Genomic DNA, 26,745 nt, shown 5'->3' on the forward strand with positions numbered 1-26,745 from the left:
CATCCCAGCGGGTGCCACCATTAATGGGAGAAGAGGAGAAAGGAGAGAGCACAGAGACCATATGAAGGGTCCATAGGACAGGCGAAGGTACGAAAAAGAGGATGTCAGTGAGAGTTTCCTTGGAGCAGGCACTAGTGTAGGTGTCAGCGATAGGGAGGCCTGGGTTGGAGCCCAGGATGTCCTTTTTAAACTTTTTCCTACCAGATTTAGTGAGGAGAGAAGGATAGTCAATAGAGAAGCAGTTAGAGAAGATAGGCGAGATAGAGAGCACCATGGAGTAGGAGGGAGTGGGGAGGGGGAGACAGACGATACGAGAGCACACAGAGCACACAGGCAGGAAGTAAGCGGCAAGGCCAAGTTTACCACATTTCAGAACGGTGAGTGCGTATTAGGTACAGAGGTGACCTAAGTGTGAGAATCCTGCGAGGGGAGAAAAACCCTAGTTACCGCAACTGTGGGACATAGTGAGGTGAAGACACCATGTGAATGAAGTGACCAGGAATAGACGGGGTGGGCCGGGAGAAGGTGGAGATAGAAGTACAGGCACCAGGCGTCCCCTGCGGACACCTGCAGACACACAGGGAGCTGCAACCGTAGGAGCCGCCCTTTGCCTAAGGGGCCCTTAGCCGAGGGGGGCTGCCGGGCAGGGGGCTGCCCAGGAAGGGGGGTGGATATAGGCAGAGGGAGGAGGGGAAGAGGAAGGTGAGGGGGGGTGTGGGCGGGCAGGGAGGCGGGAAGGCAGAGGAGGACCAGGAAGTGGGAGGGGGGAAAGCAGGCACAACAACGCACTCAGAGCGCCATACAAAATAAACACTTTTTTGCACAATTGAACTCACGGGGCCCGCAGGGCCAGGCAGGGCTTCCTAAGCCAGCTGATCCCTCAGGCTACCGGTGACTGCTCTCCCACGCTCGGATGAACAAAGAAGCGAGCGGGGGGAGCAGCCGCCGAGTAGGCCAGAGGGAGGCTGCTAGTCAGCCAATCAGAGGGGGGGGTGGGCGGTCAGGGAGGCGGGAAGGCAGAGAAGGACCAGGAAGTGGGAGGGGGGAAAGCAGGCACAACAACGCGCTCAGAGCGCCATACAAAATAAACACTTTTTTGCACAATTGAACTCACGGGGCCCGCAGGGCCAGGCAGGGCTTCCCTAAGCCAGCTGATCCCTCAGGCTACCGGTGACTGCTCTCTCACGCTCGGATGAACAAAGAAGCGAGCGGGGGGAGCAGCCGCCGAGTAGGCCAGAGGGAGGCTGCTAGTCAGCCAATCAGAGGGGGGGGTGGGCGGGCAGGGAGGCGGGAAGGCAGAGGAGGACCAGGAAGTGGGAGGGGGGAAAGCAGGCACAACAACGCGCTCAGAGCGCCATACAAGCGGTCTGCAATGCTTACCCCTGCCTGCCATATGGCTCTTCGCGCCGTAGTTCTGCCATAGTTCTACGTTCATTGTTCCTAAAGTTCAGCAGTTCATGAAAACTTCAGCAGTTCATTGTTCCTAAACTTTCCACACTCAGCATTCTAGCTGACATTAGCAGCACTCACTTTTGCAGCACTCACTTTTGAAGTCATGCAGGTTACACAGTAGGGTGCTTTTGTAATGATGCGGGTGACAGGAAATGGTGCATGTGTCTTCAATAGTGTCTGCAATGACGTTGTCCGTCACATAATGCCAAATCTCTCATGATAATTACAGAAACGTAATTTCCCTAGTGTAAGGGAGGCATGGTATCACAAGTGTGACACTGAGACAAGAGTTACAAGTTTCAAAACCTTTATTTAATTCTTGAGGTTTGATAAAACTCCTACTCTGCCCTATAGCTATGATGGGAGTAGTCTCTACCATCAAATAATAAAGAAAACACAGTCCTAGTCAGGGGAATACAATCTAAGTTGTCAATCTCTTCGGGTACCAAACAGGATAATATAGAGGAGGGAGTAGCAGAAGGATTTTCTTTCCACTCTTTCAGGAGATTCACGCGGTAGGGGTGGGTCTTTTGCCTTCTATCGGGTTGGGCTATTTTATAGGTACAGGTTCCTGTTTGCTCTAGCAACCCATAGGGCCCGTGTCACTTTGAAACAAGTCTATTTTCAGAGATAGGTAAAAGGACTAACACTTTCTGATCTACTGAAAATGACCTTAGATGTACCTTCTTGTCATAGGTAAGTTTGTGTTGGGCTTTAGCTTTCTCCATATGAGTGTGGACTAGACTGTGGAAGAGTTTCATGTGTTCTCGCAATCAGGTAGCTGTCTGTGAGAGGGGTATTTGCACCTCTTCTTTTTCTTGCCAGATCTTCCTGAGCATGTATAAGAAATCTCTTGGTTCTCTACCATAGAGTAACTCGAAAGGAGAGAAACCGGTGGATGCCTGAGGGGTCTTTCTCACTGCAAACACGGCCCAAGGGATCATACGATTCCAGTCTTTTCCATCCTTGTCTACTAATTTTCTCAGAATAATTTTGAGGGTCTTATTAAATCTCTCCACCAATTTGTCCGTTTGGGGGTGGCAAACTGAGATTCTTAAGGTGGTAATGTATAGTAATTCTTTAACTTCACCCATGAGTTTACTCATGAAATTGGATCCCTGATCCGTTCGAATTTCCTTGGGGAAGTAAACCTTAGAAAAGAAAGGTAGCAGGTGTTTTTTAAAATTTGGTGGGTTGTGTTGTTCCACATGGGGAAGGCTTCTGGGTACCGGGTAGCATAATGAACGATTACGAGAACATATTTCCAATAATGTCCATCCTGATTCTAGAGAAAGGAACTTCTATTTTCGGTAGTGGGTTCAGAGGGTCAGGTAGGGGAATATGTGAGCTGTTTTCTTGGCATATCTCACATGTCTGAATGAAGTTCTTTATGTCAGCATGGATACCCGGCTAATAGAATTACCCACTGATGTGAGCTTCGGTTTTAGCTTGTCCCAAGTGTCCCCCTGTCAAGTGAGAGTGTGCAATCTCAAGCATAATCTTACGATGGGTTTTGGGTATTACTAATTGAGTCTAACTTAGGCCGTCCCTGGAGGTTTCCCTTCTATATAATAATGCCTGTTTCAGGAAATAAAAGGGACTTCCCTTTTCTTGTCCTTCTCCCTCAGGATTCACTTGCAAGAGTACTGGATCATTTCAATGGGCAAAGGCTAGGTCAGGAAGGATGGTAGGTTCATCTTCCCAGTTTGCTCATGTGGTATGTATGTCATCGGCCCCTCCAAAGCCTAAGTTAACTCTCTCAGTTTCATCCTCAAAACAGGGATACAGAGCTTTCCCAAGAATTCCGTGTGCAATGTTGTCCCCAGGACGTCTTTCACACAGGGTCTCGCCATGGTTCTGTAAAAGTACGTTTATGTCTGCCCGAACGTCTGGATCTATAATGCCTGCTAGGACATCCAGACCAAATTTCCAGGCTAGGCCAGACTTTAGGGCCAGTCTTATATAACAACACGAAGTAGGTATTAGAACTAAGTCTAACTGCTACATATATGAAAGCCTATGGATTCTTTCGTGGCGGTAGAGGGGTCTGAGACTCTGTGGCTAAGTTCCTGGAATTTTAGGGTCCCCCAATTTGTCTCCATTGAGTCGTATCCCACTGCTGACACCATATGTATGGGAGGCATGGTATCACAAGTATGACACTGAGACAAGAGTTACAAGTTTCAAAACCTCTATTCAATTCGTGGGGTTTGGTAAAACTCCTACTTTGCCCTATAGCTATGATGGGAGTAGTCTTTACCATCAAATAATAAAGAAAACACAGTACTAGTCAGTCTATGTCAAATCGAATTAAATCAAAATGGCCACCTGAGAGATCCCCGGGGTCTAGTAAGTGAGACACCCGTTGGTTTCGCACACTCTCAACAGTGCGAAGCTACATGCTTCAGCCGTATACGTACCAGGATAGCATTTCAAGCTTACATGCTTCAGCCCTAACACGTACAGCACTTATCTTGAGGTCTCTACTACCTCAGCTGTAAATCGGGACACCAATAATGTAGCTGGTACCGATTTACGGGATTCATGCTTTTCTCATGGTCAGCTTTATTGCTCCAGAGTTGGAAACAAATACAATTTGTTCACACTATCTCCTACAGGAAGGACTAGCAATATTGTCTGCAAACAAGCATTGGTTCAGTTAATGGGGGCGCTCAAGAGCCCGACCAACATGGCCGAAGGTCTGTGAAGCTCCTCGGCACCCCCGGCTACCCGGCACAAAATCCTGTGGACTCGTGAGGTTTTTTCGCTGCTTGTTGCGGCGAGTCAGCGCCGGTACCTGCTTGGCCCCTACAGGCTCTGATTTGACCCGTGGGAGGGAGCGTGGGTCTGAATTGGTGCCCAGAGCTCTGGTGCAGCGCAGAGGCGGAGCGGCCTGGAAGGAGCGGGGCTGCCGCACGGGAGGCCGTCGGCTGCGTCCTGGACTGTGCTGGCGGGCGGCCGCCGTGTGCCGGTGCAGCTGCAGGAACCTTCGGAGGGGCACCCAGGCACTTGGATGGGGGCGCCGCGGGGAGGGGTGGAGGCGGCGGCGTGTGTGGCCTGGGAGGAGGTCTGCCGGAGTGAGGCTGCTGGTGGAGCGGTTTCCCCGGGCCGTGGCGGTGGTGCAACGACGTGGCGCTGCTGGTGTGCTCTGCAGCCGGGACCCCTGCGGTGGAGGAGTTTGGAGAGGCGCCGCTTGTGAGGTGGCCGCACTCCCTTGGAGTTCCCTTCCCGCGGCCGAGAAGTGCGAACATTGGGGAGAACTGGTGCTGCAACGGGAGCTCCAAAAACATGGATACAGCTCCGGGCAAGTTTGGGGTGTAGACTGTTTAAGTGACCCCGGGAGCTGAGTGGAGGCCCGGAAGCTCCCCTGTGCTTAGTGGGTCCAGTACACGGGCGGGGTGACCTGGCTGCCCTGTAACCCTCGGTACACTTGTGGGCTTGGACCATACCTACCGCCCACGGGTTGCAGAGCATTTGTTGGTGGCGCTTCAACCGCCTGGCGCCTGGTCCCTCTTGCTTTGCAGCTGGGGGCATGGTGGCGGAGAGGTCTAGCTGGCGCAGTGGTGGCTCTGGGAGGGGTCTACCGGTGTGAAGGGGGGCTGCTTGGCTCCGGGCGCACTCCTGTTTGTGGGACCTTTGCCCTCTCTCCTGTCCCCACTTGCCTGCCATGTCAAAATCGGGAAAGAGGAGGAAGCATCAAGCCAAGCTACACTTTGGGACGCCTGCTCAGGCTAAACTTGGAGGAGCGATGGTGGATTCCTCGGAGCAGGGTGCCCTGACAGCTGGGACAGATCCCTCTTCTGCTCTTCAGGATATCAAGGCTATGTTCCTGCAGCTGCAGTCCGGGATTCAGTCTCTTGATGGGAAACTGGACACCCTGACCTGCAAGGTGGATCATATGCAGGTCAGGCTAGATAAGCATGGGGAGAGGCTGGATGAGGCGGAGGAACGGATTTCCGGGGTGGAGGATGCTGCGAATTCGGTGTCCGGAGCAATGGTGGAGGTGCAGAAAGTCCTGAAGGAGCTACGGGAGAAACAGGAGGACTTTGAATCGCGGTCGAGGAGGCACAACGTGAGGATTGTTGGATTGGCGGAGTCGGTGGACCGGAGGGATATGGAAAGCCTGGTAGAAGACATTTAGAGGGAGGCGCTGGGCTCGGAGGGCTTCTCTCCGGTGTGTGTGGTAGAGAGGGCTCAATGGATACCTAGTGGTAAGAGGCCGGTTCCGGGAGCCCCACCAAGACCATTGATAGCTCGCCTCCTGAACTACCGGGACAGGGACACTATTCTTCGGAAGGCACGGGAAAGGGTACTGTGTCCTATAAGGGGGATTTCATCAGTTTCTTCCCGGATTTTTTGGATAAGGTGCAGGCTGTTCGGAAGACCTTTTTTGATGTGAAGAAGCGGCTGAGAGCCAGAAATATTAAGTATGCTATGCTGTTCCCGGCGAAGCTCCGTGTGGAGCATAAGGGCAAGGCGCTGTTCTTTCAGTCTCCGGGGGAAGCGGCCTCCTTTTTGGATATGTTACCGGAGGAGCCCGGCCAGTGAGGCGCTACATTGGGCCGGTTTGGGGAGCGGGAACTGTTGGGCTTGCTACATTGTCGCTGACATGCTCTTTGGTCTGGTTTCTGTGTAAAGAGTCAGTGAAACAACGGTGGGGTGCCGGGGGGTCGGGCTGGCCATTCCCCTTAGCACGAAAGCTGGTTGCTTATGTTGTTGGGGATTGGCCAGAAAATTGGGGTCTCTGGCACGTTAGGGGAGGGAGCTGGGTGGGTGTTTGGGGGTGCAGGGTGGAGGGGTGGCACCGACAAGTTGGGGAGTTTTCGGTAGGGGTGGGGAGTTGGGGGGTGTTTGGTTGTTGGTTAAGGGGGTCATGACACGGGATACACAATGCTGCTGGGGGTCGGTGGTTGTTTGCATGATGAGTTCTTGGTTGCTTGGTGATGGAGTCGCTTAGGCTTTTATCCTGGAATGTGCGGGGCCTTAACGATCTGCCGAAATGCCATAAGGTTTTACAATATCTGCGGCGTCATCGGGTGGAGGTGGCCTTTCTTCAGGAAACTCACCTGACGGTGGACTCAGAGGCGAAGTTTGGTAAATGCTGGGGATGCCACAGATACTTTTCGTCGTATTCCTCCTTTTCCCGGGGGGTGGCCATTTTGGTGCATAGGTCGGTGGGATTTTGGCTGGTCAAGGTATTGAGGGATCAGGAGGGACGGGCGCTTATTCTCCAGGGGCTTGTTCAGGGGAGGTTGTATACGTTTATTAGTTATTATGGCCCTAACCAGGATACAATTGACTCACTACAGTGGATTGAGCGTCAATTGGCGGATATATCCACGGGGGAGGTACTATGGGCCGCGGACTTCAATGCGGTGCTTGACCCCTCTCTGGATCGCACTGGGCACCATTCTCACTCTCGCAGTCGATGCTCGGTTAAAATTCAGGGCATGCAACAGGTCTAGGGATTGGCGGATGTTTGGAGGGTGCGAAACCCCGGGGTGTGCCAGTACACTCATTATTCTGCACTACCCAATTCGGCCGCACGACTAGATTATTTTCTGGTGTCTGAGGCTCTTTTGGGGCAGCTGTCAGGGGTTTGGACACTAGCTCGCACTCTCTCTGATCATGCCCCGGTCTCCGTGGATGTTCAGTTGAGGGGCCGGATTGGGGGGAGACTACCGTGGAGGTTTAAGGGGACTGAGCTTCAAGATGTGGTTTTCCGGGAGGAACTGGGGAAGGCAATTGACGATTACTTTGCGGTGAATGAGGGATCGGTGTCCTCTATGGGTACTATGTGGGAGGGGTTTAAGTGCGTGATATGGGGGGAATGTATCTCCAAGGAGGCCGGCACATTGAAAAAGATACATAGGGATTTGGAGAGGAAGGAGGAGGAGATACGTGCATTGCAGGAGGCTGCCCCTGTTCCTTCCAGAGCCCAGCAGGTGGAGATAATGCGGTGTCTTCAGAAGTTTCGTGCCCTAGCCCAGCGGGAGGTTCAGTTTTTATGGGATAGGTCGGCCCCTCGGAAATATGGTGAGGGTCAAGCGCCCGGTAGGCTGTTAGCTAGGGCCACGAGGATGTATACCTCGGGAGGCAGGGTGGCGGTCATCATGGGCGAGGATGGGGTAAATCACTTTGAGGATGAGGCCATCCTTAATGAGTTTCATGCGTTTTATACCCACCTATATGCTTCTCAGTCCCGCGCTACGCAGGCGGATATTGATGCGTTTCTCGATCAGGTTGGTCTGTACTGGTGCTCGTAGGAGCAGAGGGAGTGGCTGGATAGGCCGGTGTCGCTGTAGGAGGTGCGGGAGGCTATACGGTCGTTGCCCAATGGGAAGTCCCCGGGCACGGATGGGTTCAACTCTGACTTTTATAAGTGTTTTGCGGACAAATTAGCCCCCTATTTGCTGCGGGTATACCAGGAGGCGGCCTTTACAGGTCAATTGCCGGAGTCCTTGAGAGAGGCCTTGGTGGTAGTGCTCTTAAAGCCGGGGAAGCCTGAGGGTGATTGTTCCTCTTATCGCTCAATCTCCTTGATAAATTTGGATAATAAAATTTTGGCCAAGATCTTGGCGTCCCGGTTGTCGCCGCTGATGTCCACGTTGGTGAGGGCAGATCAGGCGGGCTTTATACCAGGGTGTTCAACGTCGTTTGGTTTGAGGCAGATGTTCGGGTTGATGGCCGCCCTCCCGAGTGCGGATCCGGCTGTGGCAGTCCTATTGCATGTCACTAAGGCCTTTGATTCTATTGAATGGCCCTTTTTGTTTACGGTCTTGTGTAGATCCGGTCTCGGGGGCTCCTTCCTGGCTATGGTGTCCTTTCTATATGAAAAACCGGTGGCACGGGTGAGGGTCAACGGGCAGGTTACTGCACGGATTCCGCTCAAAAGGGGGACACGCCAGGGGTGCCCTTTGTCTCCTTTGTTGTTCGCTTTGGCCATAGAGCCTTGGGCTGAGAGAGTGAGGGAGTTTCATCTCCATCGCGGGATCCAGTTGTTTTCCCATAGAGTGGTTATTTCGCTGTACGGGAATGATATGGTCTTGTTCCTGCGCCACCCTGAGGTCAATTTAAATATGGTTATGTTAGATGTTTAGCAATTTGGGGAGCTCTCTGGGCTGAAGGTGAACCCAGGTAAATCAGTGATATTTCCTTTGACGGACGGGCAGGTTCGTTTTCAAGATGAGTGGGGTTTTCAATGGGACATGCTCAGTACATGGTATCTGGGTGTAACTTTGGCTCAATCTAGGGAGGTGGTGTTCCGCAGTAACTATGAGGTGGTGCTTCAGCAGTCTAAGGAAGCGATGCAAAGGTGGGCTTCCCTCCCGCTCAATCTGTATGGGAGGGGTTCCGTGGTCAAGATGGCCATTTTGCCCCGGTTTTTGTATGTGTTTCTTAATGTTCCCATACCGGTGCCTAAGAGTTTCTTCCAGGCCCTCAAATCGGCGGTGATTCGCTTTCTCTGGGTCGGCAAACAAGCGTGGGTGGCGTGGGATACGCTCACCGCACCTGTCCGTCGTGGGGGCCTTGCGTTGCCCGAATTTGAATTATATTACTGGGTGGCTCAGGCCAGTTACTTACGGTATTGGTATGGATTGGCGGCGGAGCATAGGCACGTGGAGATAGAATGGTCCATTGCATACCCGGCTTTGCTCCGGTCGGTTATTCTGACGGCTCTGATGTGCTCGGGGGTGGTGCACGACATGGGGGAGTTAACGCGTAGGGCCTGGTCTCGGCTGGAGTGTGTGCCCGCGAATGGTATACTTTATTAGCTGGAGCTCCTGGTCATATTTATCCCTGGTATACCCGTGACTAGCGAGGCAAGTTATGTCGCCATGACTAAACGGCTGGGTCTAGTTAAGTTTGCAGATTTGTTCCCGAATGGCACATTCCTCACCGTGGATCAGCTGCGTTTTGTCCGGGTTAGATGTCTTCACATATTATAGGCTCCGGGTGGCGCTGAAGCAGCTTTTTCCGACCTTTCCCGGGCAGACCCCGGTGGCGCAGTTGTTAATGTGATCAAGGGAGACTTGGATCGAGGGTTGGTCAGGCGGCTTTATGCAGCGGGGCTAGAGGGCAGACCGCTGTCTGTATCATCTCCGCGTGTAGAGTGGGAACAGCTGTTGGGGAGGGAGGTTTCGGAGGAAGTGTGGCTATACTGCTGTGAGGGTACGAGGAAGGGGGATATTAATACCAATTTTAAGCTTGTGCATTACAAATTTCTACATCAATACTATTATTCTCCGGGGTGTTTACATCGTTATTTTCCCCACAGGTCTGCAGCTTGCAAGAGGTGTGGGTATGAGCCCACAGGGTTTCTCCATGTAGCGTGGGACTGTGTATCGCTTGGCCGGTTCTGGGGAGGGGTGTTTGATGTGATAGGGCAGATCGTGGGCCAGCGGTATCCTCCGGATTCGCTGATGGGCTTGTTGGGATAGACTGCCCAGGTACCGAAAGGTCTCCTGCTGATCCTGGCCAAGAGGAGGGTCGCTATAGGCAGGGGTAGTGCTGTGGCTCCGACGATTGCCCAATGGTCTCGGGACATCATGTACTGTAACGATATGGAACTGAGATGGGGGGTGATGAAGGGGAACACCTGGGGGGACACTAGGATGTGGGATGCATATACGTCATATCTCCTTAATGGGAGTGCTGAGCGCTCAAACTCCTGGATACTCATGGCTTCGCCATCACTGAGTTGAGAAGGCCGCCAGTTGTGGGCAACGCGGGACAGGTTTATGACTTTGAACCGCTGGTCTACTAAGGGGGAATGAGGGGCTATATTGTCTTGTGTCCCTGCCTTGTTAGGCGTGTGACTAGAGACTTGCTGCGGAACGGTACATGAACTCTGCATCATTGCACTATGTGGCTTATTTTTATGCACTTTGGTCTGACTCTGGGCTTGTGTTATACCTCGTGTCATGTTGGGGGGAGAGGGAGATGGGTGATTTGTGGCCTGTTCTATTGTTGCTGTTTATATGAAAATGCCAATAAAGAAATTTAAAGAAGCATTGGTTTAGTTAAGTAAATAAACTTCAAACTACGACTAAAGTAGGAATTACTGTGTGAAGCACGGGTACACCTGCTAACACCCACTTCTCGGACAAAGCTACAGCCTGGATCACGTCCTTCCTGGATAACAGATCGATGAGGGTTTTCTCCCCCGCTGCCACCGCAGAACCCTACCCAGTCACTTGTGGAGTCCCTCAAGGATCTTGCGTACCCCCGACACTCTACAATGTGTTTACAAAACCCCCTTTTGACATCTTGGATCTTCTGGGTGTTACGTATACCAACTTCTCCGATGACACCCAGATACTTATCCCCATCACAGGTGACCACAAAACCGACTCGCTAGCCATCAACGCTATTTATCAAGTCATCCAGGCCTGGATGGCTCAGCATGAATTGTGCTTAAATGACGAAAAGACGGAGCTCATCATCCTTGGCTCCCACCAAAGACTTAGTAAACTTGACTCATCGTTTAAATCCTTCACCATCGATGGCAACACCATCAACGTGGCTAAGGATACAAAAACGCTTGGTATCTACATCGATTCCACTCTCTCTCTATCCAGGCAAACCAATGCAGTATCATCGGCGGCATCATACACCTGCAAGCTCATCACAGCATTCCGCCCCTTCCTCTCACCAGCCAACTGCACCACACTAGCCAGGACCTTGGTCCTATCCAAAATTGATTATTGCAATGCCCTCTATCTGGATACTAACCAATGCAATATTAAAAAACTACAAATCATCCAAAATAACGCCATTAGAGCGGCGCTTAATATTCCTAGGAACCGCTACATTTCTGACTCTAGATGAAGTCTTCACTGGCTCTCAGTCTCCCAAAGAGTCTCTCTTAAAGCACACGCGCTCACACACAAAAGCCTTGCCAACCAAGCCCCTAGCTACCTAGCCAGTAGATTTTCACTACACACCACTGCCAGACCACTCAGACGTGCCCAAACTAACTGCCTCTCTATCCCGCACTTCAACCTTCAGAGATCTGGAGGACGCAGCTTCCCAGTCCTGGCAGCAAAGCTTTGGAATTTGCTACCTAATCCTCTTAGAGCTGAAACCTCCTTCCCGGCCTTCAAGCGCAAAGCTTCAGCTTGGCTGTCTGCCCAAGACTTGCCGTGACTCCTATCCTACTGCGCCCAGTGCCATAACAATAGCGTCACCGACTTACTGTTATTACCTGTTCTTGCACATTGTATATTTCCTGTATAATTTGTATATTATGTATATTCTATTCAAATGCTTTATCTTACCATGCCTGTGACTAAGTGATGCGCTCGGTTGCCCTCGGGCCTGGTGCTCTATATAAATAAAATAAATACAAATACAAATAATATATATGTAGGCTACTCCCCCCTTTCCACACTGTGGGATTGGGTGTGAGCTTGTTCCTTGCAAACCTGATGACTACAGCTACCAGAAGTCCTTGCAGCAGAATCATCATTGATTGTTAACACCTGCACTTGCTGTGAGCTGCAAGTTAAGACTGCCTCCCTGACGATGTGAAGAGCACAGAAACCGGTAGGAGGAGAACACCAGTGGCTGAGAAGGTTTACTGTGCAGGGAACTGGAGTGCTCCCCTCTCCTCTTTCTTTTTTGTCATATTTCCAGGATTTCTGAAGGGTGGAATCTTCAGAATCTGATAGGGTGCTGCACTGGGGTGACACATGCCCTGCTTTGGAGTGCCTCACTGGAGGCTACCCCCCCCCTTTCCCCACTGTGGGATTGGGTGTGAGCTTGTTCCTTGCAAACTTGATGACTACAGCTACCAGAAGTCCTTGCAGCAGAACCATCATTGATTGTTAACACCTGCACTTGCTGTGAGCTGCAAGTTAAGACTGCCTCCCTGACGATGTAAAGAGCACAGAAACCGGTAGGAGAACACCAGTGGCTGAGAAGGTTTACTGTGCAGGGAACTTGAGTGCTCCCCTCTCCTCTTTCTTTTTTGTCATATATATATAAAATACAAAAAGTGAAGGTTTTCAGTACATTATGTACGATTTGGACGCCTACCCATCGGAATGCAGTTTTTGGCATTTATATTTTATTAATTTTTCCAATAAGTATATTTTAATCACACTTTTATATATGCACTTTTTCTTGGAAAATAGGAGAGAATGGTATGCATTTATAGACTAAGAGCTCTGCTGCCAATAGTATGTAAAATGTATTATTTCAAATGTGTGATTTCTGTGGAAATTTTAAGAATATATATGGACTGTAGGGATCCTATCAATATGACCAATGAGACCAAAAAGGAGATAATGTGACAATTTAAATGCCAAAGACACTGTTATCATAATGCTCCAAACATGCAGGTTTTAACATATGATTATTTTATCCAACATCTTGTATCTTAATCTATAACCCCTAGTTGTTTTTAACCATCCAAAGACTTTATCCATGAAATTATGGGCTATTCATTCCAACATGTTTGCTTTCCTATTATGAGATGTAACTCTAATATATAGCACTATGCACCTAAATATTTTAGAGATGGCACTGCAATAATAGGAGAGGGTAACATACAGTCCTTGTATTCACTACTGTTACCTCTCTTTTCCAGATTTTAATTATGATTTTACCCCAGTGTTTGATTTGAGCCAAGACACCCGCAAGGGCAACAAACTGTCTATGCTCTGATTATGGCATAATATCTCCAATCCCGTCTTGTGTTTGTCTAGAAAGCCTTAATTTAGGATGGTCAATCTATACTGTTGAGGCACCTGCAATGGGCAACATATAGCCTCCATTGTCCCAAATGAATCACTTGGGCTTGACAAACAGTTTATGCTCTAATTATGGCAAAACATTTCTAATCCCTTCTTGTCCTTGTTTTTGCTTAGAAAGCCTTACTTTAGGCTGTAAAACTTATACTGTAGAGGCACCCGCGACGGAAACACACAGCCTCCAGTGTGCCAATAGAATCATTTGGGTCTTAGGATTCTTAAGCATTTTAGGAACACACAATATATATCTAGACCGTAGAGGCACCCGCAAGGGCACCACACAGCCTCCTGGGTCGATGTATAAAACATACGTATTTATTTAATATGCATCTTCACAGCACATAGCACTTTATCATTGTATAGTTCATCCATGTTTACATAGCACGTAACACTTTAAGATTGAACAGTTCATTTATGTTCACATAGCATATAGCACCTTAATATATATTGATATATATCAATATACATGAATCATTCGAAGGTTTACAACATGCACCTTGAAAGCACATAGCACTTTGCTGTAATATTATGAAGTACCAGGTTATTCACCCACTTGGGAAGATGAATACTTGGCCGGCACAAATGAAAATGGCAAAAAGAAAGTGCTGAATAATCAACCTGATGTGCAAATTTCAGAATGTTGGACCTTGGAACGGAGGACAAATGTTTAGTTTTTATTTAAAAAAAACACTTGGGACAACTAAGTTCTGGGATGATTCTAAGAGTACCTATAATAGTGAACTGTCAGCACCTTACAGAAACACAGACATTGGGCCTCATTACGACCCTGGCGGTAATCGGCCGTCATTACCGCCATGGCGTAATGAGCGTTTACGCCGTGGGACGATGGCGTAAAGAGCGCCACATCACGACCCATCGCGCACGAGCATTACGCCATGGCGGTAATGCAATTAACGCCATGGCGGAAAAGGCCCCTACCGGCATCGCTAAGCGAGCAAGGTGCCCTCCCGCCAGCGTAAGTAGCGGCCACCGTAATTTACGGCCACCGTAATTAGCGGCGGCCGTAAAAGGCCAAACCGGAAATAGCGTCATCGCGCCGGAACGGGAAGCAGCCCGTCGGCCATCTTTAAAAACACAATCCATCGCCATCCTACCAAACAACACCAGACCCAACCCTGACACCTGTCCCAACCAAACACCCACCCATCCAAGTTCCCGAAAATGCCAAAATCCGTGAAAAAGCCATGTGACCGCCAGCGCCAGGAGCGATTCAGCCGGGAGGAACTCTGCATGCTAGCGGAGACCCTGCAGGACAACGCAGGTGTTGTTTTCTCCCCTGAAATGACCAGGACAGCAATCGGGAAGAAGAAGGCCATCTGGGCCCTGGTGGCTGAGCGCGTCAGCGCGGTGGGGACCGTACCCCGCACCCCACAGCAGTGCCGGAAGCGCTGGGATGACCTGCGCATACGGGTCAGAGCCGTCATCTCGGCAAACCGCAACCTTGCCCAGGGAACCGGTGGAGGGTCGGAATCCCCCCTGAAACTCCAACCGTGGGAGGAGATCTGTGCTACCACCATCGGCATGGAATCCATCGAAGGCGTTGGAGGGATGGAAAGGGGAGCCCCGACATCAGGCGATGAAGGTAGGTGCCTCATACAAGACATGCCATAGTCACAGCAGTCCAATCATGTGTAGCACAAGGTTGCCCTAGAGTGTAAATGCAACACAAATCAATACTGCCCATAGCCACATGCGAGCACCACCCTGCATACACTGCTGGCACCCGCATACCTGCATCCACATACCACACTAAAAGGAGACAACCTGCATGGCACTGCCTGAAATCTGCCTCATCCACTGGCCAAAATAATGTCAACCATTGTCATTCAAAAGTCCGTAGACCCATCAATAACGCCCTCCCACCTTTGCTCCACCACAGGCACAGAATCACACCCAGAGGACCAGGACACCCCTGCGCCGAAGAGAGCGAAGTCCAACAACAACCTCCCTGCACCCTCAACCTCAGCTGCAGTGAGGCAGACCCCACGACAAGCAGGTCCCACTGCAGGCATACCGGAGGTCCCACCGGCAAGCACCCCTGTTGGCAGCAGGCCAGCAGCAGCTGCTCCACCTCCACCGACATTGCCTGCCACAGAAGGCAGGGGGTCAGCGGCCAGCAGCAACATCGGGGAGACAGCTGCAACAGCTGCATGTTCTGACTCGGACATGGAGCAGGAGGTCAGAAGCCCCACTGACCAACTACATTCCCCCTGTTTCTCAGACGCCAGCCCCCATGAGGGCGACACACAGGGGCACACTGAGGCAGAGGAGTGGCCTTCCACCCCATGCCCTGTCCACACTCCACAGGAGGGGACCAGCCCCTCCATCACTCCACCTGCACTGGCCATGGGCCAGCACGGCCAGCCGTCCCTCGAGGACATCACTCAACGGCAGCATCAACTGTCCGCAATGCTGGATGAGCATGCCGCGGAATGTGTGGGGGCTAGGTTTAGCATTGAACAGGCCACGGAGACACTAAGGGCGGAAGTGGCGCAGAGCACTGCCACCCTGAGGGATGCCATGCAGGCCATGTCCAGGGACATCTGTGCCGAACTTGCGGGCTTGCGTCGTGCGGTCACTGACCTCACCCACACAGTACAGGAGCTGCATGCACAGGGGCAGCCAGGGACATCCTCCACTGCCAGTTCTGCGCAGAGCAGCCCCGTGCGCCGTTCCGGACGCAACCTGCGCTCCACAGCCAGGGGTGCCCCGGGGGCCGGGAGAGGGGGCTTGTGACGGCCTGTGGACACTGTCACAGGCATCTGTTGACAGCTACATGGGGTGTGTTGGGGTGTGCAGGGGGGAGGTGGGAGGTGGGAGGGGCTGTGTTGGGGTGTGCAGGGGGGAGGTGGGAGGTGGGAGGGGGTGTGTTGGGGTGTGCAGGGGGGAGGTGGGAGGGGGTGTGTTGGGGTGTGCAGGGGGGAGGTGGGAGGGGGTGTGACACGACAGTTCATAGTTCCAATACACTTTTTTCTTTCAAAAAAAGAAATGTGTGGACATTTTCATTGCGTATGTGTGCTTTATTGGTGTACAGTCCACAGTGTGCATGTCCCAGAGACACACAGTGCCCCAAGTGCAGTCTCCATGCGATAAACACCAGCCGTGTGTGCTAGAAGCAGTGGTCGATGATACTTTGGCGCATGGCACGCCCCTCCTGTGCATCGCCTCCTCCATGTGGTGGCGCCCCATCTGCACCCTCCTCATCCTCATCGTCAGGTGGTTGCAGTTCTGCGTCAGGGGGCAGGGGCACATTCCGTCTGACGCACATATTGTGCAGCATGACACATGCCATGACGATCTTTGCCACCTTCTCATGACCATACAGGAGTGCCCCACCAGACCTGCTGAGGCTTCGGAACCGTGCCTTCAGGAGGCCAAATGTCTGCTCTATGACCACACGAGTACGTGTATGTGCACGGTTGAAGTCCTCCTCGTGCTGGTTCTGCGGGTTCCGGACTGGCGTGAGGAGCCACCTCTTCAGGGGATAGGCTGCATCACCTGTATGTAGGCGAGAATGTATGTGTCAGTCATGTTGTCTGATCAGGAACATGATGTTCCACCATGGCTGGCATGGAACTGTTACCTTGGCTCACTTCTACATGCACTAATTGATTCACACTATGCAACCAGTATATGCTCATTGCTGCCATGGCCTGTTTTGCATGCCATCACCCTATGTATGCAGAGGGGTTTTGTGCATTGTGAGTGCCCTTCCTCTGTATCCGTTCTCTGTGTTACTCACAGCCAGGTGGAGTATGCAACATCCCCCCCCCTTTCTGCCAGGTGGAGTATGCATCATCCCCCCCCCCTTTCTGCCAGGTGGAGTATGCATCATCCCCCCCCCCTTTCTGCCAGGTGGAGTATGCATCATCCCCCCCCCTTTCTGCCAGGTGGAGTATGCACTGGTACGTCATTCCCATGCCCACTTCCATGACATTGCACTCACCGAGTAGCCAGGATCTTGGGCCTGCATGTCGCTCCATGTAGCGTGGTATTGTGGAGTTCCTCAGGACCATGGAATCATGGGTTGATCCGGGGAATCGGGCACAACAATGTGTGATGATCTTGTTGGAGTCACAGACCATTTGCACGTTGATAGAGTGGAACTGTTTCCGGTTGCGGTACGGTACCTCCATGGCACGTGGAACCACCAATTCCACATGGGTGCAGTCGATGGCACCAATGCAACCGGGTATGCTGGCTAGTGCATGGAAACCCACTTTGGTGTTTGCAATCTCCTGGGCAGTCCGTGGTAATGAAATGTGGTCGTCTGTGTGCTTGAGGAGGGCATCCAGCACTTGGATGAGTGTTCGTGAGAATAATGGTTGTGAAATGCCATGCAGGTGCCCCACTGTGTGCTGGTAGGTGCCTGTGGCCAGGAAGTGGAGTACAGCCACTACCTTCAGTAGGGGGGGGATGGCGGTTGGACTTTCTATCATGCTGACGATGTCGTCGTGTGTCATGTCTACGATGGCGGTGATGGTGTCCCGGTCCAAACGGTACAGGGTGTGGATCTGCTCAGCAGTGAGGTTGTTTGGATTGGCTCTGATGCGTGGGATTGGGGGCTGCCTGCGTGGTGGCACTGGCTGTGCTGGTGGGGCTTGCTGGGCCTGCCTTGCCCTCCTTCTCCTCCTGCGTCTCCTCTGTGCTGCCTGTTGTTGTTGTTGTTGCTGTTGTAGTAGCACATGCATTGCTATCAGGTCCTCCAGCCCCAACATTGCTAGTCGTATTGGCATCATTGTGGAGTGTGACTGGGTGTGGGTAGGGGTGGGGTGTGCTCTTTTTGTACTCCCCTGAGTCTGTATTGCCTTCACCTGTGCTGTTTCTGTGCACCTGTGGCAGCTGCATTCACTTGAATTGGCCCTTTACGGTTGGTTCGCGATGGCGTTATTTGCACCATGGCGGTAAGGTACTTAGAGGCCTCGGTGATGGCGTTAGGTGCATGTCCGCTTGGGTCGGCATTTGCGTACCTTTCCGCCATGGCGCTAAGTACGGTGTGGGCGGTCGCGTGCGCGCACCCTTAGCGCAGTTAGCGGCAGCGTTAACTACGATGCCGCTATTGGCATCGTAGTTTACGGTCAGGAGTCATGATCGGACCTGGCGGAAAACGATGGCGGTAACCATTTACCGCCATCGTTTTTCACTTACCGCCAGGGTCGTAATGAGGCCCATTGACAGAGAACAGAGGCAACACTCACTATGTTCCAACATGGTCACCTGTTTGTTTGTTTGTCTGGTGTTTTCTCATGAGCTAATTTACTTAAGTGCCAAACATTGAAGATGGACTCACACATATTTGTCTATAATACTGCAGTCCTCTCTCCATGTCACATACCAGACGAAGCCCGAGCAGGGTGAAACGCGTCGTTCCTTTTTTGTTTTAAACTGCTGCTGCTGCCTTCCTTTGTCCATGTACTTTTTCTAATAAAGGACGCTTTTGGCTGCACTGAAAAACACTGACTGGCGGTGGATTTGTGAAAAGATTGTTGTTTTTCCTTACAAGCACAGCCGGAGTGCCGTTGCGCCCAGGATTGGATTCCAGTCCCTCTTTCTGTTTAATATATATATGGGATACATTACTCACCGTAATCGTATTTCTGATGCTTGTATCTGCTTAGATTCACATGCTGTGCATAGGCCGACATCTAGTGGAAGCTGCGGAGTATTACAGTTTGTTTTTAGAAACTCGAAAATGGGCGTCGACACAGGCGTGCCAGTAATACTATCCCTAGTGTGACGTCCACTGTACCCAAGATCCCTCACGCGTCTGGGATCCTCAGATTGTATTTTTTCTGACATGAGGAAGCATGAGGAGTAGCGTGAGTACAGATAATCCAAGCAGATAGACAGAAAGGTAAGACTACAAGTAATCATGCGCCTTCTCTCGGAGGGGAGGAAGGGTGGGTCGCATGTGAATCTAAGCAGATACAAGCATCAGAAATACGATTACGGTGAGTAATGTATCCCTTCTGAGGCTTGTGGAATCTGCTTAGATCACATGCTGTGCATAGATTAGCGAGCAGTACCCGAAGAAGGAGGTGGGATGTGAGAAGGGTCATGAGCAAACAGGTGTCTTAGAACCGCTTGTCCCACTTGTGTATCTGTCTTGGAATGAGTGTCAATGCAGTAATGCTGAGTAAAAGTGTGAATAGAGCTCCAAGTAGCTGCTTTGCAAATGGTGTCGAGGGGAACATTTGCAATGAAAGCCAGAGTGGCACCAATGCCTCTAGTAGAATGGGCCCTTGGCGTAAAAGGCAGAGTTTTTCCAGAAAGAGAGTAACACAGCTGTATACAGTTGATAATCCACTTCGAGATCGCGCCTTTAGAGACGCGATCCCCCTCTCTGCCTGTAGCTACGGAGTCAAACAGTTGATCTGTTTTTCTTAGCGGTCTGGTTTTATTTACATAGTAGAGGACCGCCCTACGCACATCAAGGGTGTGTAGTTTCACCTCAGCCGAGCTTTGCGGGTTCTGGAAGAAAGCCGGAAGCTCGATGGACTGGTTTACATGGAATTTAGATATAAATTTAGGTGAAAACCTAGGGTGTGTGCGTAAAACCAGTTTGTCTTTGTGGATAATAAAGAAAGGATCCTGCACTGACAGAGCCTGAATTTCACTGACCCTTCTTATGGAGGTAATGGCTACTAAGAAGGCCGTTTTATAAGTCAGGTGTTTGAGACTACTTTTATGCATGGGTTCGAAAGGGGGGCCCATGAGCTTAGCTAGCACCACATTGAGGTCCCATCCTGGCGGTGGGTTCGAAATAGGAGGGTGAAGTCTCTTTACTCCTTCCATGAAGGCTTTAACTACTGGTACTTTCCACCACGATACTTTGTTATGGGATGTGGTGTAAGCCGAGAGGGCTGCCAGGTGTACTTTCAGAGAGTTAAAAACCAAACCTGCGTCCAGCAGGTGGAGCATGTATGTTACCACGTTGGAAGGAGTGCAATCAACTGGGTTGATTTGTTTATTCTGGCACCAAATAACGAATCTCTTCCACTTGACAAAGTAACAGTGCCTTGTGTTTGGTTTCCTGGATTCTTTTAGGATGTCCATACACCTCTGTGGTAAATTGAGATGGCCAAACTCTATGACCTCAGGAGCCATGCTGCCAGGTTCATTGAGTTGGGTTCCTGGTGCACTGTTTGACCTTGTTGCTGGGACAGTAGGTTGTACCAGGCTGGGAGTTTGATGGGCTCGCACAGCGCCATCCTGCGTAGGTGTGGAAACCATGGTTGTCTCGCCCACATGGGAGCAACTAGGATGAGCGTCATCGATTCCTTGTTCATCTTGTACACCACCTTCCTGATGAGAGGAGTTGGTGGAAAAGCGTACGCAAACATCCCTGACCAGTTCATCCACAGGGCGTTCCCTTGGGAGTCTGGCTGGGGGAACCTGGATGCAAATCCTGGGCATTGTCTGTTTTCGCTTGTGGCGAATAGGTCTATAGTGGGGAAACCCCACTGAGAGAAGAGATCTTCTACGATCTCTCTGTGAAGGACCCATTCGTGTTCTTCTGGGAGGGAGTCTCTGCTTAGGGCATCCGCTAGGGAATTGAGCTCCCCTGGAACATGTTGTGCTGATAGGAAGATGTTCCGTCTGAGTGCCCATATCCAGATTTTCTGGGCAAGCTTGGACAGATTTGGCGAACGAGTCCCTCCTTGTTTGTTCAGATAGAACATGGCTGTCGTGCTGTCCGTCCGGATCTGCACCGACAAGTTTAGTAGATGGGGCTCGAACGCCCGAAGCGCTCGGAATACTGCCAGAAGCTCTAGCAGGTTGATGTGGTTCTTGGCTACTGAGTGAGACCAGAGACCCTGAGCTGTGTGGTGGAGATGGTGAGCTCCCCACCCAGTCAGGCAAGCATCTGTAGTTACCACTGCTTGTACTTCGGGATCGTAAAAGGGTTTTCCCCTTGCGAGATTCTCTTTTGTCCACCAGTGTAAGCTCTGTACGAGTGTTGGCGAAACGACCACTAGATCGTCCCACTGACCACTTGCCTGAGACCACTGTTTCGCCAACCATTCCTGCATGGGACGCATGCGCAGACGCGCGTGGGGGACCAGGTAAATGCATGACGCCATCATGCCCAGTAACCGCATTGCTTTGCGTACCGTTATTTGTTGACCTGACTGATAATGTGGAATTTGCAGTAGTATATTCCGAATTCTCTCTTCCGAGGGGAAGGTCAACCCTTTCTGAGTATCTAGGATTGCTCCTAGGAACTGTTTTGAGGTGCTTGGCACCAGACTTGACTTCTTCTCGTTGATAGAGAAGCCTAATTCGTGGAGGAGGTCGATAGTCCTCTGAATGTTTGACCTGCAAATTCTTGGGGTTTCCCCCGTTATGAGCCAGTCGTCCAGATAAGGGTACACTGGGATTGCCTCCCTGCGTAGGTGTGCAGCTGCCACCGCCAGTACCTTGGTGAATACCCTTGGTGCTGAAGCTATCCCGAAGGGCAGTACCTTGAATTGGTAGTGGCGACTGTCCACTTTGAAGCGCAAGTATTTTTTGTGCGCTGGGAGCATGGAAATATGAAAATAAGCATCTTTCATATCCAAGGTTGCCATGTAGTCCCCCTTTTTTAGGAGGGGGATTACCTCTTGTAGCATGGTCATACGGAATTTTTGGGGCTTGACATACTTGTTGGCAGGCCGTAGGTCCAATACTGGGCGCATTGTCAAATCTTTCTTTGGCACAAGGAAGTAAGTTGAATAGATACCCTTGTTTACCTGGTGTCCTGGGACGAGTTCTATCGCGTCCTTTTCTAGCAGAATGGCGATCTCCTCGAGAAGGATCTTCTGATGTTCTAAGGAGTGTATTCTTTGTCGTGGAGGGTGGTTCCGGGGACGCTGCAGTAATTCTATACAATATCCTGTGGACACTGTTGACAGCACCCATCTGTCTGAGGTGATCCCTTCCCAAGCCTGGGTGAAGTTGGAAATGCGTCCCCCTACTGGGGTTGCGTGAGAAGGGACCCTGAACTGAGCGTCACTGCTTTGGCGGAGGCGTGCCACCTCCCTTGTTGGGGCTGCCTCTGCCTCTTCCACGACCTCTCTTGTTACCCTTGCTGTAACTTTGGGTAGACTGCTGGTTGTTGTTCCATTGTGTACCCTGTCCTTGGGCATAGTTGCCTCTTTGTGAATTTTGGCCGCGTGGGCGACGAAAATTGCTGTTCCCCCTCTGGTTCGGGGGTTTGTTGGTAAGCTGGCCAAGGGATTTGAGAGTCTCGTACTCGTCCTTGGCATTCTTAAGTGCGTCTTCGACCGCTTTCCCAAACAATAGATCTGGTTCCACCGGCTTGTCTATTAATGAAGCCTGTGTTTCTGTTTTGAACCCCGACTGCCGTAACCACGCATGTCTCTTGATAACAGTACCTTCTGCTATCAATCTTCCTGCGTTGTCTGCAGCGTCGAAAGTTGCTTTTAATATGCAACCAGACACGGCTCTCCCTTCTGCCGAGATCCGAGCCAACTGGCCCTTTAACGGTTCAGGAGCAGAGGCTATGAGCGCCGCAACCTCTTCCCATTGATGGCAGTTGTAACTTGCCAACAGGGTGGTGGAGTTTGCAATCCTTGCTTGGTAGGCGGACGTTGAGGCTACCTTCCTGCCAAACCCGTACAGTCTTTTGCTCTCCTTGTCGGGAGGAGCTTCTGACGACGATAAGGGTGTCCCAGCCCTCTTCCGAGTGTTGGTAACCACTAGGGAGTCTGGTTTAAGATGACCTCTTATATAAAGAGGGTCAGACTGGGCTGCCCGAAAAAGTTTTTCGACTCTGGGGTTGACGGCTCTGGTGAGGTTAGGATTCACCAGGGATGGATCTATTCTACGTTGGATGGATTTAAGGATAGGGATGGTCTGAGCGACCGGCCTCCTCTCTCCCACCAACTCTTCTGCGAAGTCCCTTTCCTCCTGTACACCGTGGGTGTCGATGTGAAAATGTTCTGCTGCGCGAGCGAGAACTTCATTAAGGAGGGGTTGGTTATCAACTGGCGAGTCGGTAACTGGGGCTTCGCTCTCTACCGGGGAATCTACTCTGTAAATTTCCTGCTCATCTTCTACCTCCTCCAGGTCCTCATCCTCCGCATAGTATTCAGACCCGGTTCGTTCCTCCATAATTGTAAACTCCTGGTCCCCTTCAGGGAAAGGTTTTCCTTGGTATCTGGGGTGTGGAGTAGAGTATGGAGTAGAGTAAGGCTGCACCTCGAAGGGGTCAGGTCTTTCGACCCGGGCCTTTTTACTTAGGGGGATAGGATCAGAGGAGCCTGAGGGTGTGGCCCCTTGAGGGTCATACGAAAGGAAATGTTCTGGGTTTTTGTCATAAAAATCAGCTAAGGAAGACATCCTTGACATGACCCTGTCTATGTCCTCACTGGACCATTCTTTGGAACAGGGTATGACTTTAGTAGGCAATTTAGAGGACTTATTAAGGGTACCCTTGCTGGATGTTGATGTCCCAGTAGATTTATGTTTATCTGTCTGCTTGGGGTGGAAGGATGGTCTTACAGGAGTGGAAGGCTGAGCTTTCCGCTGTTTCCCTCCCTCCCCGTGCGTGGAAAAATGTTTTCCCTGCCCCTTGGAGGCCCCAGAGACTTTCGACGCCTGGCGCCGAGGGTCGGGAGAGGTATCTTGCTTCGAGCGTGGGGCCTCGCTGGTGTTAACTGCGCTCTCGGTCTCTTGGAGCGCGGCCTGGGGGTGGAAGTCGTCTTCGTCTTCCGACGATCGAACTTCCGTTAATCTAGGGAGCGAGGCACTCTTGGCAAGAGTGGATGATTGCCTTGCGTCATGAGGCGATCTCGATCGAGAGCGCCCAGAGGACACCGAGTCGGACCGTTCTATCCGTGCCTCTTTCCGAGAAGTCGACGTCGTCGAGGTTCGGTTGGACTTAGTGTGCTTAGTGTTTGTAGGGTGTGTAGCGCTTGCGTCGCCGGGGGTCTTCCCCATAGCCGCCCTGCCGGACAACCTTCCGAGGTCGGGGACCTGCGCTCGGCAGTCTTTCGACGCCGTAATGCCCTCGCCGTCCGAAAGTACGGTGTCGCTGCCATCGCTGAAGGCGCCCTCCGCTGCCATGGCTGCCTGCCTGGCGTGGTGGGCCCAACGCTTTGCCGAACGGTCCTTAAGTGTTTTAGGTTTAAACCTACTACACGCTCTGCAGTTCGCTTCGGGGTGGGCCCTCGGCAAGCAGAGATTGCACGTGGCGTGCCTGTCGACCCAAGGGTATTTGCGGTTGCACTTGGGGCAGAATTGGAAAGGGGTACCCTCCATACGCACCTTGAGGCAGCGGGCTGGTAAGTGTAGGAATATATATAAGGTGTACCTATATACCAAGAGTGAAGAGTATGTACCACCCCCCACTCTCCCTACTTGCAGGGCCGAGGCCAGCGGCCTACTAGGCCCGGGCCGAGGCCAGCGGCCTTCCGAGGCCCAGATCCGTCGTGCAGCAGCCGACGGTCGATGTCTTCTCCAGCCGTCGTCGAGTGTCGATGGTCGACGTTGGGGTGGGGAAGGATGTAAATAAATAATTTTAAATTGCAAAAGTATGGCTAAGGCCAGGGGACTCCGCAAGATGCTTCCGACTAGTATGGCGGAAAAAAACAATCTGAGGATCCCAGACGCGTGAGGGATCTTGGGTACAGTGGACGTCACACTAGGGATAGTATTACTGGCACGCCTGTGTCGACGCCCATTTTCGAGTTTCGAAAAACAAACTGTAATACTCCGCAGCTTCCACTAGATGTCGGCCTATGCACAGCATGTGATCTAAGCAGATTCCACAAGCCTCAGAAATATATATATATAGATATACCTTCTGTAAAATAAAATTTAGTTAAGACAGAGCTAATAATGTATGATGATTCAATTCATCACAACAAAACCCATGAAATTCGGCTGCTGTGGGAGGTGATGACAATCTTAACTAGGAGTCAACCCGGTTGCTCAGCCCTTTAGCGCATACATAAGATCACTGCAGGGAACAAAAAGGAAATACAAAATCACATTGGGGTGGTATTATAAAAATAACATGTTATGTTATGTTAGGAGTACTTGTAGAGCGCGTGTACACCAAAGGAATCTTGGTGCTAAGAAAATAACAGGAAGCTCAAAAAGAGAAAATAATCAAGAACTAGAAAAGAAGAGTCTTGAGCAGGCGACGGAACTGTAGGTGGTCTTTGGTACTCCTAGGCTGAAGTGGTCGGGTGTTCCAAAGTTTGGCCGCTGCAATGGAGAAAGAGCAGCCGCCACTCCTAGCCAGATGGAACCGAGGGACTAAAATTAAGCAAGTCTCCTGGGAGCGAAGTGATCACACCTGAGGATTAAGACGGAACTTCGACTGCAGAAATTCCGCCCCGGGCTGGAAAATGCCTGGTGTACTATACACAAGGATGGAAACAATATGCAATTGGGAACAGTGAGCCAGTGCAGGGAGCGGAACGTGGGGGAAATGTGAGAGCCATAAGAAACACCTGTGGTGATACGTGCTGCCAGGTTTTGGAGGAGTTGAAGACAGCAAATAAGATACAGAGGTTGGGCGAGAGACAAGGAGTTACAATAGTTGATACGATTTAAAACAAGGCCAGCACCACTGGAGCAAAAAGATGGGAAGGAAGAAAACAAAAGACCTTTCAAACACTTTAAGCTGGTAGTGACAAGCCTGGCAGATGGAGCTAACTTGCACCGCAGTGGAAAGAGAGGCAAAGATTTTAAAGCCAATATTCTTCACCACAGACAGGAGTGGGGGGGGGCAAGTTCAGGGGCAACAAAAAGAGGTCTGGGGGAAGAGGAAGGGAAGCAGAGGAGAGGGGGAGTACGGGGGCAACCACCAGTATCTCAGTTTTGTCCTCTTTCATTTTAACCCAATTGCCGCTCCTCCAACCTAGACTGTCGCCAAACAACCCCTAAGCCGAGACACTACACCCAGCGAAGATGAATTTGCTGGACAATGATTTGCGTAGCATCAGCATAGGAGTAGCAGCAGAAGCCAAAGCAATGGATGAGCAGCACAAGGGGTTGGATGTACACATTGAATAGTGTGGGGAACAAGGCCGAGACCTGGGGGACCCCACAGGAAAAGGTACGAGAGGAGTGGAAAGAGGAGAGCGAGAGGGCCTGACCCCAATCAGCCAGGAAAGAGGTGAGCCAAGACAGGACTTGCTAGAGAGCCCGGCGGAGGTTAGGCAGCTGAGCAGGAGGGAGTGGTCAAACGTGTGAAAAGGGTCAAAGAAATCAGAACTCTCCAGAAAAGAACTTAGTAAAGTGAAGATCTGACATTCAAGTAGCTTCATGAGAAAGGGAAGAAGAGATGTGGGGGGAAATTAGCAGGGATAGCAAGATCCAAGGAAGGCTTTTTCAAGAGAGAGATGACAAGTGTATGCTTAAGTACCGCAGGGATAATGCCTGTGGAATAGGAAAGCTTTATAACTTACATCACCAAATGAGAAATAGATGGCATCATTTCCTTAAGAACAGATAAAGGGTGAGAAACCAGCAGGGAGACAGACTTAAGACAGCCAGTACC

The sequence above is a fragment of the Ambystoma mexicanum genome, chromosome 6p (genome assembly GCF_040938575.1).
Source record: "Ambystoma mexicanum isolate Mex_15411 chromosome 6p, UKY_AmexF1_1, whole genome shotgun sequence".
NCBI lineage: Eukaryota > Metazoa > Chordata > Amphibia > Caudata > Ambystomatidae > Ambystoma > Ambystoma mexicanum.